General features: G+C 41.1%; 1 protein-coding gene across 2 annotated transcripts in view; it reads left to right on the plus strand.

Moving 5' to 3' along the window:
* Positions 1-15,336, plus strand: part of ATP2B2 (ATPase plasma membrane Ca2+ transporting 2) — a 377,677-nt gene that overhangs the window by 148,594 nt on the left and 213,747 nt on the right. For both annotated transcript variants that reach the window (XM_060271474.2, XM_088663219.1), the window contains exon 3: positions 3,642-3,733. The gene's annotated coding sequence lies outside the window, so the exon portion shown is untranslated. The remainder of the gene's footprint in view (positions 1-3,641; positions 3,734-15,336) is intronic.

Consider the following 15,336-nt stretch of genomic DNA (forward strand, 5'->3'; position numbering starts at 1 on the left):
TTCTTACAGCCCTGTAAAGTAGGTCAGTGTTACCATTCTTAGATTATAATGTGGGGTTAGATGAGTTTGGAGGGAAAATCTGCTGTAAGCATGGGGGCAGTGATGACTGCATGCATTTTAAACTAATGCAAAGAATGTTGTAATAATTTAAAATTCAAATGTCACTGTGAATGCCATTACTTGAATGTGCTTCTAATCTTTATTTAATCTTTATTTTTACAATCTTGCCACCTTGTGGTGTGCTTTGGCAATGAAAGTTTGATTTAAATTCCCTTTTAAACTTGATGCATTTTATAATGCAATATGCAAATGACAGGAATAGTCCGTGGAACATACTGAGAAATCTGATCATGAAGAGTGTGATTTAGTTTTCTCTGCTCTGCCTTTAGCATATTGTATTTTTGGAGTAGTAAATAAAATCCTGTTAACTTTTAATTTCCTAAAACAAAATACTGTTGCATGACGCCAATCTTCGAGCAGCATGAAATTCCAGGAGTTCCATGCGTTTACCTAGGTTCTGTATTTTCTTTTGGGAATGAGGCACAGCAGAGACAGTGGTGTCTTTATGATATATGGTTTATTTACACATATATACAACCTGAGGCTACAATGGAGGGGGGCACAGCATCAACACCCCAAGAGGGTCTTGCTTTTCCCATGGCTGCAGTCTTGGATTCAACAAGAAATCAACCACCGTGCTCTGACCCTCTGTCCAGCTTTTGCCTTTAACAGCCTGCAGCCTCCCCCCCCCCTTCTAGGTCACATCATGGCCAACCCCAAAACTCCAAATCAAACTCTAACTTTGTCTTCTACCTCCAAGTTGGAGGAGCAGCCCCACCCATTTGCTGTCCGGCCCAGAGTCTTCTCTCCCTGGAATTCCTAATGGCTCTTTACTTTTCCTTTGTTGACTCATCTTCCAGGCAATTACCTCATGAGGAAGCTGGCCTGGCTTATATTTTGACCATTGCTGGATCCAGGGGTTTGGGAGGCTTGATTAAATTCTAACACTTACTGGGTCCAGGAATTTAGAAGTGTATTGTACCCACAAACTCAAAACAATACTAAAATACTAAAACTAAGTAATAAAATGAATCCTTTCTCCTTGTTGATGGGACCATGTTTATTTGAGGCCATTTAAAATCTATACTTTCTAGTGAATGTTCACTCCCTCCACCATATGCTCGAAAGAGCCAGCAACTGATCTGCGGAAAATTGCAGTATGGATGAACACACAACAACAGGGGCTTTGTTTCTAGCTTGAGCTTCATTCGCAGCATGAATATCACAGCACCCTGGTATATGATGATGTCATTGCCATGCTCCAGGGCTTTTTATTTCAAATGTGAAATGAAATTCTTAGACTCACTGAGAATGAAGATTAGATCAATCAGGCTAGACTAAGTAAACCTAGAAAATAAAAATGCTAACTAAATGAAAATGAATGAAAAGCTGTTTTGCACACAATGGCAACCCAAGCACAGAAGTGTCCTGTATGCTGTACTTTCTAAGAGCAGACTGAAGATACCAGTAGGATAAGTCATTGTCCTCACCCCTTTCCCCACTTCCATTTCTGATGGAAAGTAGAGTCATCAGAGAGATTGTTGGACACTTTGATTAGAACGTGTCTGAATGAAAGTGTACAGCATCACACAGGAGAGCTTTGGGTGGGAGGAAAGAGGTGTTCTTCCTCTTTTGTTATCTTTGCTGTTGTATCATGCAATATGATATAAATTCCATTGTCTCTTGAGCACGGTGGAATCTGCTAATTGATGGAGAAAATAGACACTGATTAATGGGCAATTGGCAGCAGCCAAAAAATATCCGCCCCAAAGCATCTGGAAGTTACACCCATCTGCAAGGGGGCCTGATTGAATTTGCTGAGAAAAAACTGGATTTTGCTGTGCTCAGACCTGTTAGATTAAATGAGGATGCACTATTGGAACTACTACTGTTTGTACTTAAAATTTATTGCCAACTATATGCTGGGCGCTGCTGCACAGAACATGGCGCTGGCCCAGTACAGTACTGTTTTGTGCGTTTGCTTCTGTTCCCCAGCAGTAGTTCCCCAATCGGTAAAACATATTTATTTTGATCTAGATTATTATTATTATTATTATTATTATTATTATTATTATTATTTAATTGCTGCTCGTTTTCTTAATCACTACTCAAGTTTTAACTAGTGCTGTTGAAATTTAAGGGGGCATTAACTGGATGCTGATGATTTCGCCTGAAATTTTATACACCACTTCAAAGGGGCAATTACACCTTTAAAAATGGCACACAAATCAGGAAATAAAACAACATTATACATCGTTTTAAGTCAGTTTGAATTAAATGTTGCTAATTCGCTTTAAAGCATTGTGTTGGGGGCATGCTGCTCAAAAGTCCCTGGGGTGTTCCTGACCAGAGTTCCTGACTCTGACCACTGACAGACAAGTCAGCAGTGGCTCGCTTCCTATTACATGCACTCCTTTGTTCGTGGCTTGCCATTATGGTTTGTTTCGGAGAGAAACAGTGACGGCCAGTGAGGCGGCATGGGGTAGGGCACTGTTGCCCCGCACACTGCATTGGGAAGCTATGAGTGCCCCATCTGTTCTGCCTCACCAGCTGCTAGTGGGGCGGGGGGGGGGACAAACCATGAGTACTGATGTGCTGTAATGGCATGGTAGCCTCTGGTTTGTTTCTTCTTCTGCAGGGGAAAGGAGGGAGCAGGGGCGAAGCAACTAATAAACACTTTAGCAGTGAAGCGTTGTGTGCAAACTGGGCCTATAATCTTCACTTGTAAGATAATTCTATAATTCTATCAGATTTCTGAAAGAGAGCCAGCAGGCTGAATATCCCATGGCTTGGGACAGGAGGAGTGTGAAATGCCCTATACTAACTTTGCAAGCAGGTTTGATGCTTCAGATAAGAGATTGAAATGGACCTGAAACTGGAGCCAGTGAAATGGTGGCATCAAGTCAGATGTTCTGCATCACTACCAGCAAAGAGGATGAGGAGACTCAGCACTGTTATTTGATGGAAGACTCACATCTCCTATAACAGGCATCCCCAAACTGCGGCCCTCCAGGTGTTTTGGCCTACAACTCCCATGATCCCTAGCTAACAGGACCAGTGGTCGGGGAAGATGGGAATTGTAGTCCAAAACATCTGGAGGGCCGAAGTTTGGGGATGCCTGTCCTATAACATCCAAAATGTTTTAGCCTCTTTTCATGCTGTTTATGTCGTGTAAATATTAATGCAAACAATGTGGGAGTGGGAGTGAAATCAAATGCACATTCTAGATGATGGCATTACTGTACAATCTGATGAGAGTAAGCAAAAACTGATTTTTACATGTGAAATTCAAATATTTTTTATACGGAGGGGGGAGACTTAAATGTCTTAGGAAGCATACCTGCTATAAAAGCTCAGTGAGATTATACAATGTTCAATGGGCAAGACTGCACATTTTCTTGCATGTAAGGTATAACTGAGACATTAGGAGAACCCTTCATGAATTTATATCTATAACCATACATATATCATTAGAATCTTATAAATTCCGATCTGATATCATATTCTTCTACTTCACTTGTGTCCTTTATAGCTTGTCATCTTGAATCTTTCTGTTGTTTTTTTTCCTCCTCTCTCCCCAGTTGCGACATCAAGATTGATTAACCCTAGAAGAAGCTGGTGAAGTGACTCCAGTTCCAGCTTATCAACTCATTTCTAAGGTTAAATCAGCACTGTGAGTTTTGTATGATGTTCTCAAAGCATTCTAAATAATCTTAAGCTTATCTATTAAGCTTAAATAATCAAGTTTCATTGATAGTGAAAAGAAGCCAGTCAGGCAAATGAAAATGGGTGTTTCATTATAATCCTGAAAATATTTGGGAGGAATGGAACACAGCAATGTGGCAGTTGTTCCATAAATATAGAATCATAGAACTGTAGAGTTGGGAAAGACCCCGAGGGCCAAACAGTCCAACCCCCTGCAATGCAGGAATCTCAGCTAAAGCATCCACGACAGCCATCCAACCTCTGCTTAAAAACCTCCAAGGAAGGAGAGTACGCAACCTCCCGAGGGAGACCGTTTCACGAGCATTTCAGCTTGCCAAATTGAGTGGCCCACTTTATCTCACCCTGTGTGCTTTTCTGGAGATTCTTCTGACCCCACCCCAAACCAATGAGGAAGCATATGGGGATAGGAGTGGGGAAAGCCCCTTTGTGCTAGTGAATGTCCTTGCATGTGTTTAGACTAGTGGGACCTGTTAACTGAATCCAGGGCCGTCTCAAGCACGTCGTGCGCCCTGGCACGGAGATCGCTCCGGCGCCCCCGCCCCGCTCCGTTTCTTGTCGTGGCTGGTGGGTGGGCGCAGCGCGCAGCATGGTTTCCGCGTGGCTCTGCTGCACTGCGCCCCCTACCGGGCTGGCACCCTGGCGCCCCGCGCCACCCAGACTACCCCTAGAGCCGGCCCTGACTGAATCCGGCTAAGAACCTCCCTCTTTCTGAGAACGCCGTTCTGTTCTATATTATGAAAAGACTGACACTGTAGGGCTATAGATGTTCAGTTAGAAACTAATAGTGCCGTCCTATAGACCTATAAGGGCGGCACTGTGGGTTAAACCACAGAGCCTAGGGCTAGCCAATCTGAAGGTCGGCGGTTCGAATCCCCGTGATGGAGTGAGCTCCCGTTGCTCAGTCCCTGCTCCTGCCAACCTAGCAGTTCAAAAGCACGAAGTGCAAGTAGATAAATAGGTATTGCTCCGGTGGGAAGGTAAACAGTGTTTCCGTGCACTGCTCTGGTTCGCCAGAAGTGGCTTAGTCATGCTGGCCACAAGACCTGGAAGCTGTACGCCAGCTCCCACGGCCAGAAAAGCGAGATGAGCGCTGCAACCCCAGAGTTGTCCACGACTAGACCTAATGGTCAGGGGTCCCTTTACCTTTTATACATGTCTACTCAGAAGTAAGTCAATTGCCTTTCGTGGGGCTTATTCCTAGAAAACTAGGTATAGGATTTTTTTGCAGCTGAACAGCACATTTGAATTCATAAGAAAGTCACATTTAATTCAGTGAGGCTTACTCCCAGATCATGGGATTGCAGCAAGAAAGCTTCATTGAACTCAGTGGCACTTTTCAATATACATGCATAGGACCATGTTATAAAAGAAGCACATTTTAACACTTGATACTAGAATTGCATTGATAGTCAATTATTCAAGGGAATATAAAATTAGTAGTTGACCTGTCTGCAGTATCCTTCATGGCAGGAATCATTTTCTGGTGTTCTGATTGCACCCCCTCCCCAAACAGACTTTAGATTATTTGCTTTACACATTCAAACTCATTTTCAAAGTATTTTGTATGTGCATTTGAATCTTATTCATTCATATAAGATGCAGATATTATCTAAATGTTATTTTAAATGGAAATGTGTGTTGTGTTCTAGTGATGTACTGTTACTTTCGACAACATGAGCTAAAAGACCACGTTACCTGCAATTCTCAAACCAACTCACAATGATTTAAAACATATTTCATTAGAGTAAGTGTATTCCTTGAATTGCATGCCCTTAGCTATTAAAGTAAGAATATAGTGTTATTGTCTGAAATGACAGTGGATCCCCAAAAATTCAGGTTTTCAGAATGTGGGATAAGTAGGAGTGTTACAGTGAACTCCCATGGATGATACACAAGAATGGTACTGTAGTTATTTCTCCACAGTCCTTATTGCAGAGGCACTTAAGGTTTAATAATTACTTGCATAGAGGACAGTATGATGCATTTTTATATCTCCCATAAGTTTCTTTTAAATTCTATAGGCAGCAGCAGTTCCCAATATTTTATATGTCTAGATGATGGCCTATATCTTATCAATTTAAAACAGAAGGCATTTTTATATGGTCTGTGCCAACCATTTTATTATAATTATTAATTCATTGCATCGTAAGTATGGCCACTTAATCATTCCTATTGCACTGCATTAATAAATTAATGTTACACTAATTTGTATTTTGGTGTGTGGTGTATATTGAAGAGAGACAAAAATGTGATCTTTTCTTGAAAGTGAGATCTTGCTAATACTTAAGTAATCAGACATTTAAATGCCTGTCTTTGGGAGATTAAAACACTGAAATACTGATCCTATAGAGCTTTGCAATAGTCACATAGCACAGAGTTCATCCACACTTCTGGTTGAGCTCTGCACCATAAACTCTTTTGTCCCACCACTTTCCCTGGGAAAATCTGCTGTTTATGATGCTAGCTACATTGAGTTACCGAAAACTCATGCACAAAATTTATTGCCCTGTGAAATGATGTGTTTATTTTCCTTCTCTAGACTTCCCTAATCTCTGCAATGCAAAATAAAATTAGATTTGCCAGATGTCTGTGCTTCACTCATATAGGGCATTGTATTATTTTTCAAATAGTGAAAAGTTAATGGGGCCAGCAACTGTTGCCAGTTTGAACCTTGCAGTAGGGCAGCCTATAATGCTATGCCATGCCATGTCATTTCAATACTGGTAGAAGTCATCAAACTTCACATTTGTTAGCTATTAAAATATATGGATTACCACAATACAATAGCACTCCCAGATTCCAGATTGTGTCCATGCCTGCATTTGTATAGCCTCTGTTTTTCTTCCACCCCACATTGTTCATCTGATATTTTTGACATGATTGCCATTTTCACACCACAGCTACGGTAGGTGTCACTTACTTTCTTTTTGAGCCTCATTGCTGTGGAACTGTTCACCTTGCTATTACTCTGAAAGCCTCAGGGAAACAGCAGCTTTCTTGTAGGAGACGTGTGATTCACAACAGAAAAGGCTTTTTCCTGTCAATCCATCTTGAGCTAGTACTGAAATGAAAACAAAATCAATGACACGCACCTTGGTATATGCAACTAACTACTACTCCCTTATTAAAACCACGTTGGCTATGCATATAATTGCATCTATTGCAGAATGGCGTAATTGTTGGCTAGCTGTGATCATGTAATGTGACTTCGTACAGGGCACTTACTTACGGTCTTACGTTCCGAATACTGTAACTGATTTTAACTTGTTATTTTTCTAATTGCGGTAGTGTGATTGAGCATGCCTCTGTGACCCACCTGAAATTCAGTTCTGTTTGCATCTGAGAGATTGTCCCGCTTTTTACAAAGTACCATATGCCTCAGCTCTGTGGAGCTACATGGCAGGAGACAAGATGCATTACTGCTCCATAATTGCATAAGCCAGATGAGAGCTTCTATCCTCAGCTGGGCTCCCAAGCATATTGGAGCAATCCTCATTTACTTTCTGCAGTAGTCCCACAGAACAACTCTTCCCCCCTAAGGCATCAACACTTTTACCACATGCATAAACCAGAGGAACAAGGAAAACAGATGGAACCCCTACATAGCTGTTTTCTCCCCCAGTTCATCCTCAGCCATCCTGCTGCTTCCTGCGGGCTACTGGACAACAGCACATCTTGTATAGTGGTTGATTTAATGGGCTCATCTCTGCTGTTTCTGTCCACATGCCTTTCATCTCTCAGCCCTCCTTCCCTTGCTTCTTCCTGCCTCCCTTTGCCTTAATATCCCAGCCAAATATAATGAATACACTGCTCACCTTAGTATTTGCCTTCACATTTTGTGCTACAGAGAACAAATCATAGCATATAAGGTAGCAAGCTGGTAGAAGGCACAGGCATCTCTCCCTATTCCTTCCAGAATCATGGCACAGAGATGCTGCCCAAGGGGCTGCAGAAAGGACAGAAATGGGGGTGGGGAGATTGTGCACACAAGTCAAAGCTTGTGAGACAAGCTAGGGAATTAGCTACCTTAGTATTAAATGTGCAGCTGCATGTTGGCAACTAATTTGTTTTTATTCTTAGGTGGGTTTATGAAATTTCCTGAACCATAAAGAAAGAAGCGGTTCAGAACTACTGGTACTTCCTTCTTTCTGCATTAATGTATCAATATAATCATAGCGTTATTCAGAGCCTTCTTTCACCTGTACTGTACACATGTTTGCCTTTTGCTCACCATGAGCCAAAGCTTGCAGTCCTTTATTTCATAAGATCTTATTTAAGCTTTTCCATCATACAATAAGATCAAAGAAACTACTGTAGTCTAAGCAGAAACAAAATGGAATGAAAAAAGAAAATATAGAGTCCTTTCTCAAATGTAGCTCTTAACCTTTGTCACACACAGAAAGTGGTGGATCCTCCCAGCTCTCAACTGGGAGCTTTCCTTTCTTCTCCCAGCCTCTCGCCCTGGGAGATATTTGCTTCCCTGCTTCTCCTTCAGGGTCCTTCTACCAACCAACCACTACCTTCATGAGTGTGTAATCCTTGGGCCCTGGTAACAGACCAGAAGACACCAAATAAAAAAAGAAAATAGAAAGAAAAGAAAGAAGAAAGAAAAATAAATAGGACTTCCAATTTTCTGGAATTAAAGAAATTATTAAAAACATTCACTCTTGGATATTCTAATTTCTGTCAAGCAATATTTCCCCAATTTTCAGACCAAAAATGTCTCAAATTCATTCATTTTCCATTTCACACAAAAAATCTAAAAGGGATTCTCTAATTATTATCATTAATAAATGTCAGCAATGTTTTTTGTCTAATCAAACATTATCAACTTTGCCTCCAATAACTTCAACAACCATTCTTCCAGTATTAAACAATAATAAATCTTTCCATCTTTGCCCATATAAGCCAGTACAGAAATCCATATATGCGTCCAAGGGTTATTATTACTGACCCCCATGTATCCCAATCAGTCAAAAAGTAAGGGTAGCTGTGTTGACCCATGAGAATAATTCCAAAGTCCACATTAGCGACTGCAGTGTTAAGCAGTTTGTAAATTTCTGAAATAAATAAAACAAGCAAAGCATAACTGGGAAAACCTTTAAGTGGAGAAAGCCAAATTATTTCCCTGCCTTGGACCCTATTGTCTCATTGAAAAGGAAGCAAAATTAATTTCTGCCTGGGGATAGCTAAACAGTTTGAGCCACCTATGGCTCCAGGTTTGCCAAGGAAGAGCAATATGAGATGCAACAAGCCTTACAAAACATGCCTTATTATACAAGCACCTGGTGATAAAACAGCGCAATTAAGTTTTCATTATCAAAGAAATCGAAATACTAGTACTGAGATTTCACTGCTAGCCAATATTCTCATGATGCCCTTATTCAAGGAGAAAACAAGGAAGTACTTTAAAGGAAATGTTAATACTGTGTTGAAAAGGTTCCACACCTGAGAAACAAATATAAATACAGTGCAGGAGGTGCTTTCTGAATAGAGTACAGTACATGGTTTTTCAGTGTGAAATGTCATAGTGTAAAAAGGATGTGTCAGATCTTGATTTGGGTTACCCTGTCAGATATGAAACAACTTTTCTCTTTGCCCTTGATTGTGTTGCTAAAAGGTAAACACAATCAAAGGTAAAGCACACATAGTGGCATGGGGTGAAAGAATCCCTTGACATGGCATTGTGCTTCTGTGGATGCAAAGAATATATGTATTTTCCCTCCTTTCCTTCAAATATTTTATTTCCTCACTGGTAGAAGTTGTCTCCAGCATCATTCTTGATTTGAGATTATTATTTTTTGCTTCATTAGTTCTAGAATAAGAATAAGAAGTCTCTTTCAAGGTGAGGCAAAGCCACTACAGGCGGGTCACTGTTGCTTATCGAGAAGGGTGAAAGGCGGGCCAGGACAGCACTTAAATGCACTGCAAAATGAGGATGGATCAGTGCATTTCTCGTCCATTTCAGTTTTCACATTCCAAAATCCATTCCATACTTTTAAATAAGAAAATTGGCATGAAAATTGACATTTAAATAGTATGTAAATGTGTATCTGGTACCCAGTTGATAATCTTTTGATCCAGTGGGAGACATCCACTAAGGGAAGAGGAAAAGAGATTTTTTTGTGTGTGGATTCCCCTCCCTGCAACCCCCAGCACCCCAGTAATCTGTTTTGAGGGACCCCAACTATGCAGAACAGATCCAAAATAGGTGTAGGGGAAAAGGGACATCAGCAAAAGTCACTTCCCCCACTCCTCTTTTGGGGATGCATCTACTGGTCCAACAGTGCTTGGTGGACTAATTGGAGCTCACCATATTTATGCCTAGTTCTGTAGATGTACAGTAATTGTATCGTTAAGCCATAAGTAAAGTAATATTGGCAATGGCCCTGAAGGTTCCAATAATGCACATAGTGTGTAGAAAGCACACAATTTTGGGGCCCTAGAGTCCTAATCTTATAAATACCCTCTATAGTGTGCTTTCTACACACTCTGTGATCCTGGAAACATGTATGGTTCAGGAATACAAATATTATATACTCGGAACAAAAGTTGCTCTTTTGACTTTTGTAAGGGTTATGATAGCTATTTGGGCATATTAACTGTTTCTAAATATTGGCTGTGCTATACACTATGTTTAATTACTCTCCTTCTGCCATATTGGATGGCTGTTTTGTGGGTACTCCATATAACCAATGGTTCCCCCCGTGTGGGAATAGAGCAATAAAAACATACCGGTAAATGCATTTTCTCTCCCCCCCCCCAGTCAGTCATTTTCTTTGAAGACATGAATAATTCTGAAGATGAAATGTGGTGTTTTTAATCCCATTAGCTATTAAGAAATATTTCCATCTGGAAAAGACCAGATATTGATAGGTTTAATATGAACGTTTTTATATGGATTTAACACTTACCAATATTGTGTTTACTGTTGTGCAGTTGTTTACATGTTTCTGAAGCAACTGATGCACACATTTTTCTCTGTGTTATGTAGTTGCTCTTTTAATTTTTTCACATTTATTTTTTGTTTGTATACTCGCATTATATGCTGCTGCTCATTTAACCATGTTTCTGTAGCTCTTGGATCTATATAATGGAAAACTAGCTGAAGCAACTGTGTTAAGATGTCATCATATATTTGCTAGTTTGGAATGAGAATTAGAGTTTGACCTCATTGATCACCTACCTCCCTGTAACTTCACTTACAATGCTGGCACTTACCCCAAATTCAGATTAGCTAATTGGGATTTCTATACCTATACTAGGGACACGGGTGGCGCTGTGGGTTAAACCACAGAGCCTAGGGCTTGCCGATCAGAAGGTCGGCAGTTCGAATCCCCGCGACGGGGTGAGCTCCCATTGCTCGGTCCCAGCTCCTGCCAACCTAGTAGCTTGAAAGCAAGTCAAAGTGCAAGTAGATAAATAGGTACTGCTCCAAGCGGGAAGGTAAATGGCGTTTCCGTGTGCTGCTCAGGTTCGCCAGAAGTGGCTTTGTCATGCTGGCCACAAGACTGGAAGCTGTATGCCGGCTCACTCGGCCAATAACGTGAGATGAGCGCCGCAACCCCACAGTCGGTCACAACTGGACCTAATGGTCAGGGGTCCCTTTACCTTTACCTTTACCTTTATACCTATACTAGAGTCAAGATGCATTTGCCACCATCTGGAGACTTAACCTGTGTAGACAACATCAAGGAGAGTCCCAGCTCTCTGCTTCTGTGCATCTGAAACCTCCGGGATCTAACAAGTAGTCAAAACGCTGCTTTGGTTGAACTTGGTAGGCCTGTCTACCTAGCAATTGCTTGACTTGCTGGGCCCTGCAAGGAAACATTCTGAATTGCCCCCTAATAACTAATAACTATTATAAATAATAATAAAAGTTGTGCCTCTGAGGGATCCATGGGGCTTTGGATTCAACATCTCCTAAGCCACTTTTTTCTTACTTATACATGCCCAGCATTTTATACATGCCCAGCTTTTGCACAGGCTATTGCTATGAGGAAGACTGCTAGAAGTTGCTTTCCATGCTGCTGGATTCAGCAGGTGCCTTCACAGCAGTGGAAGATTAACCCCCACATTATCCTAATACCGGTACTCTCCAGCAGCACAGACCGGGGGTTAGGTCGGTCTTCATTAAAACCTGAAAGGACAAGAGTTCCAAAGTCATTTCCCTGTGACCTGTTTATTGAAAGTGCATCCTGCCTTGTTTGCAGAAGGTTTGTGAGGAAGTCATGCAATGTCCATGTTTGATGGAGCATTTGTTCTGATTTGTGAGGTTATGCAACATCATGCCCATCCATGGTTATCTCACACATTTCCATCCATTTCCCTGTCACTTTCCTTACTTCATTCCTTACTTCAAAAAGTTCAGGAGCTTTCTGGAAGTGGGTTTGTAACAGAAGAGCACCAAATCCACTTTAATTGCACAACCTGAATTTGCTGGTATGCAACTGAATCCCGACTGGAAAATTGCAGCAATCTGAAAGCAGCCTAACTACTATTAATCATTCTATACCTGATTTTCTGAAGTGGGGAGATACAAAATGTAAAAAATGGGATAATTTCTCTCTTGGTATGCTTTTCAGTATGCTGCAGATATCAAAAACAAGAAAAGAAAAAAAGGAAGGTTAAAAAAGACTGCTGTAAAAAAGAAGGTAGAGACAGAGAAAGTGAGATACTATGATTTCACTCATCTCACTGGAAGAATAACCATTCTTTCCTATTTTCTGTGTTTAGATTGGTGCCTAGCAAAATGGATATATTAGTAGGTTCCTGTCAAATTTCCTCTTTAGTACCTCATTAACCAACAAATGCTTTTGAATATCAAGTCACAGGGGTAGTGTTCCTGATGCCCAGCAGCTTCAGTAATTGCAGTTGCTGTACAGTGACTTTACAACTGCAGTGTAGCAGCAGTGGTACTTTCCATTGTTGAATTGTGATGCCCTTTAAAGGGTATCTGTAGGGCTAATAAGATACTAATACTAACAAGGAAAAATATTGCCTCTGTTTCTTAGGGCATTGTCTTGATGAATTGATTGGGGAAGGTTTGCTCATCTTTCAAGACCTTAATTTAAAATTTCAAGTTCAAATTTAATATCTGCTTATTTGCAAAAAACATAGTCCATATTCATTTTCTATTTATGAAAACATATCACTCAGGATGGCTTGCAATATTTAACATTACTGCATTATGAAGTTGTTCCAAAATGATAGAGTTGAGGCTAATGTTGAAGACATACATAGAAAGGATAGGGAACCATTTAAAAAGATATGACCCAAAGTAACAAATAAAGTAAAACAAAAAACAAAAAAAACCTGCTGGTGAATTCTAGCTGTGCAGAAACTTGGTGGCCCTCACCATTGATTCTGTCTCCAGCTAAAAAGAATGATCATAGCTGCTTTGGAATCTGGATCTGACAGCAACAGTAAGGCTATTGAAAGTGAAATAATGACCTTTAACGTTGACAATTATACTACTGGCACCATTTGTTAGATCATCTGTTTATTGACTAAGCAACTGAAAAGTAAATATACTATTAAAAAATCTCTCTGTTCAAGAACACTGTGAGTGACACCATCTTTGTGTTTTCTGTGCATCAGATGTCATTATAATGACAGTCACAAGGAAGTAATGACCACAGTGTTTGTTTATATTTCCTATATGACACATAAGATTTCCGTAGCAACTTACATTGTTGCTTTACTTACCAAACTTCATCCATTCTGCTAAGAGATACTAACTTGGCTTCACTAGCTGATGTATTTCCTCAGGTTCTGGAGTGCAGCAGGTATCTCCAATTCAAGGATAATATGGTACTATACATAAGAGAGAGGGGACTTAATGGATGTTTTGTTCCTGGGTTTACAGAACTTGGGAAGACAGCTAACAAAGAAATAAATCTATAAATGCAAATGTTTAAAAAATAAAATTCACAACACAGCATGGAAAATGACAAAACAGGAATGTGCTGCATCTTCTCAAGAATAACAAAACAGAAAATAGTCAATAACACCCAGAAACTACTTTCATATACAACAAACCCAAGATGTAAATTATTTTAGCTTACACCAGGGGTCAGCAAACTTTTTCAACAGGGGGCCAGTCCACTTTCCCTCAGACCTTGTGGGGGGCCGGACTATATTTTGGGGAAAAAATGAATGAATTCCTATGCCCCACATATAACCCAGAGATACATTTTAAATAAAAGGACACATTCTACTCATGTAAAAACATGCTGATTCCCGGACCGCCCACGGGCTGGATTTAGAAGGTGATTGGGCTACATCTGGCCTCCAGGCCTTAGTTTAATATACTATTAGAAGCAACTTGACTGCCATTGTAACTCTGCCAGGGCAATTGTTATATGGTTTGATAACTGCTCAACAACTGAGCAACTGAAGCTTTGGGACCATTTTCAAGGGCAGCCCATTAAAGTACTTTATGGGAGTTCACCCGGGTGTAGTGGCTAGGCTATTCCTTTCCAGGAACTGCTGTAGCCTGAGAACAAGTTGACACCTGAAAGGCATTCCTGGCAAGCAAGGCATCTTTCACCCCCAGTGACAGTGATGGATCTATGAGCATCCACAGACTATGAATCTGCTCTTCCAAAGGGATTGCATACATGACCAAAACAAGGATTTCCACCTAATTCCTAGACCCACAAGGTCTCTGTCTTGTCTGGATTCAGTTTCAGTTTATTGTCCATCATCCAGCCCACCGCAGCATCCAAGCACTTTAGAAGACATCTAAAGGCAGCCCTGTTTAGGGAAGTTTTAATGACTGATGTTTTAATGCATTTTTAATATTTTGTTGGAAGCCACCCAGAGTGGCAGGGGAAATCCAGCCAGATGGGCGGGGTATAAATAATAAGTTGTTGTTATCCAGAACTCACACAGCCTCACTTGATTCCAGTGTCCAGGGAAAAAATAGAGCTGATGTCAGCATGTTGTAGTGGCCTGGGTAGTGTGGCAGAGCCATGGAAAGCACCTTCTAACACTGGCATCACCATAGGAGCCAACTCCTAGGAGCTGTGGGGGCTTCAGCCTCCCCCAATAAAATATTTGAGGGGGCCAGACCTCCCCAAAGTTGATGGACATTGCCATTCATGTGATCTATTATGTGGGGCAGGGCATACCTCCCTCCCCAACGTTTTGTTCAAGTTGGCACTCCTGGGCATCACTGTAGCTCATCATAATGGGGCTGGGATGAGGCAGGGCAGTGGCAACATTGGGGCTGCCCTGACACTTGAGCCACTGTTGTATTGATGGCACTGAGCTCTAAAAATTAAGGTAAAGGTAAAGGGACCCCTGACCATTAGGTCCAGTCGTGATCGACTGTGGGGTTACGACGTTCATCTCACGTTATTGGCCGAGGGAGCCGGTGTACAGCTTCCAGGTCATGTGGCCAGCATGACAAAGCCGCTTCTGGTGAACCAGAGCAGCACATGGAAATGCCGTTTACCTTCCCGCTGTAGCGGTACCTATCTATCGGTACTTGCACTTTGACGTGCTTTTGAACTGCTAGGTTGGCAGGAGCTGGGACCAAGCAAC

The sequence above is a fragment of the Zootoca vivipara genome, chromosome 2, assembly GCF_965207765.1.
Source record: "Zootoca vivipara chromosome 2, rZooViv2.hap1.1, whole genome shotgun sequence".
NCBI lineage: Eukaryota > Metazoa > Chordata > Lepidosauria > Squamata > Lacertidae > Zootoca > Zootoca vivipara.